Genomic DNA, 2,323 nt, shown 5'->3' with positions numbered 1-2,323 from the left:
AAGGATGATCGAGTCTCCGGGATCCTTAAATCTGCAGCCAAACTCATTCGATTGAATCTATATTCATACTCACAGTTCTGGTTTTGCAGGTCATAAATCTTGGCTTGGAGGTGCTCGATTTTCTCTTGAACCTTGAAGATGGTCTCCCCAATGACTTTGGCATCCAGCTTGTGGTTGTTGGCCAACTCCGTGATCATCATTTGGTTGGCGTTGAGTCCACGCTCCACCATCCCTTGACACCTTGGTCCCGAGCTTTGTCTCCACGCTCCCGGTACGCCTTGGTCCCTCCACATCCCGGATGTGCAACACCCGCTCACACATTTAAATGGTTTGAGGGTGATGCAACACCTCCGCAAGATAGGGGTTGATAACCCTCACGAAAAACTTGTCCTTGGGAGCGCTTGGAGACGACATGATGCTCTAGATCTGAAACAGAAATAGCTCGAAATGAAAACAGAGGATATTTGCGTGATATGGTGGTCAAAACCTTCGGGAGTATATATAATGAATTTTTACCGACCAAAATATGTAACATACAAGAAAACGGAGTCCGGGAGGCACACGAGGTGCCCACAAGACAGGGGGCGCGCCCTACAGGGGGGCGCGCCCTCCTCTCTCGTGGGAGCCTCGTGGCCCTTTCGGACTACTTCTTTCTTCCTAAAATCTTTAAATAATCTGAAACTGATAAAAATTGCCATTGGAGTTGTTTTGGAGTCGGTTTACTTACCGTACCACATACCTATGCCTTTTCGGAGTCCCGAACATTCTGGAAAGTCTCTCTTATGTATTCCTCGGGGGTTATGGTTTCAATAATATTAGTTTCAACATTGATAGGATTACCTGAAATATAATGTTTAATTCTTTGACCGTTTACCACCCTCGGATTTGTGCCTTCGAAGTTGTTGATTTTTATAGCACCAGAACGATAGACCTCCTCGATAACGTAGGGACCTTCCCATTTTGAGAGAAGTTTTCCTGCAAAAAATCTTAAACGAGAGTTGAACAATAACACATAATCTCCTACGTTAAACTCACGCTTTTGTATCCTCTTATCATGCCAGCGTTTGACTTTTTGTTTGAAAAGCTTGGCATTCTCATATGCTTGGGTTCTCCATTCATCTAGTGAGCTAATATCAAACAACCTCTTCTCACCAGCAAGTTTGAAGTCATAATTGAGCTCTTTAATAGCCCAATATGCTTTATGTTCAAGTTCAAGAGGTAAATGACATGTTTTCCCATAAACCATCTTATATGGAGACATACCCATAGGATTTTTGTAGGCAGTTCTATAGGCCCATAATGCATCATCAAGTTTTTTGGACCAATTCTTTCTAGATCTATTCACAGTCTTTTGCAAAATTAATTTGAGCTCTCTATTGCTCAACTCTACTTGACCACTAGGCTGCGAGTGATAACACTACAAAAAAAAGACACATCCATGACATTTTGGGCCGAACGAAATTTTTTCTGTCATACATATGACACTTCTATGACGATAATTGTGACAAAACCCGGTATCATCATAGATGTGGTGGGCTCCTACTTATATGGCAAAAAATCATGACAGAAAATGGGCTTTTCGTCCTGGGCGGGCCGGAGATGCAGCTGCATAACATTCTTTGGGCCGTCCATGATGGAAAAAACCATGGTAGAAGCGAGGGGGAGGAAAATTTCGGGGAGTAGTCGGTTACGATGGGAGAGCGATGCGCGTTTCTCTCGTACATGTACGAGCGTTTGTGCGAGGCGTTGGCTCTAACTGAACCCGAGCGAGGCGTTGGGCTCTAACTGAACCCGAGCAATTGCACTGCAGGCTACGCGTTACTGAACCCGAGGGATCGATCGATGGCTGTTAATTGAACCCCATGGAATGATTCCTTCGCTACTGCTGCTAACTGAAGCCGAACAATTGGATGAACAGTGAGCGTTGCGGGGGGTTTGGATGAATAGTGAGCGATGGCGTTGCCTCTGGATGAACAGGAACCCGTGATGTGGAGGGCTGGATGAACAGTAGACAGTGGAGGGGTGGCCGTGGAGGGGTGGTTGAACAGGACCCCGTGGTGTGGAGGGCTGGATGAACAGTAGACGGTGGAGGGGTGCCCGTGGAGGGGTGGTTGAACAGGACCCCATGGTGTGGAGGGTTGGATGAACAGTAGACGGTGGAGGGGTGCCCGTGGAGGGGTGGTTGAACAGTAGCCGGTGGAGTAGCGCGCGGTGGAGGATGGATGAACAGGAGCCCGTGGAGGCTGGAGGAGGTTGACGGTAGCCGGTGGAGGCTGGAGGAGGTCGACAGTGGAGATGAACAGTATCCTGTGGAGTCCCGTTT

Source organism: Triticum dicoccoides, chromosome 6B, assembly GCF_002162155.2.
Source record: "Triticum dicoccoides isolate Atlit2015 ecotype Zavitan chromosome 6B, WEW_v2.0, whole genome shotgun sequence".
NCBI lineage: Eukaryota > Viridiplantae > Streptophyta > Magnoliopsida > Poales > Poaceae > Triticum > Triticum dicoccoides.
Note: the sequence above shows the minus strand (reverse complement) of the source record.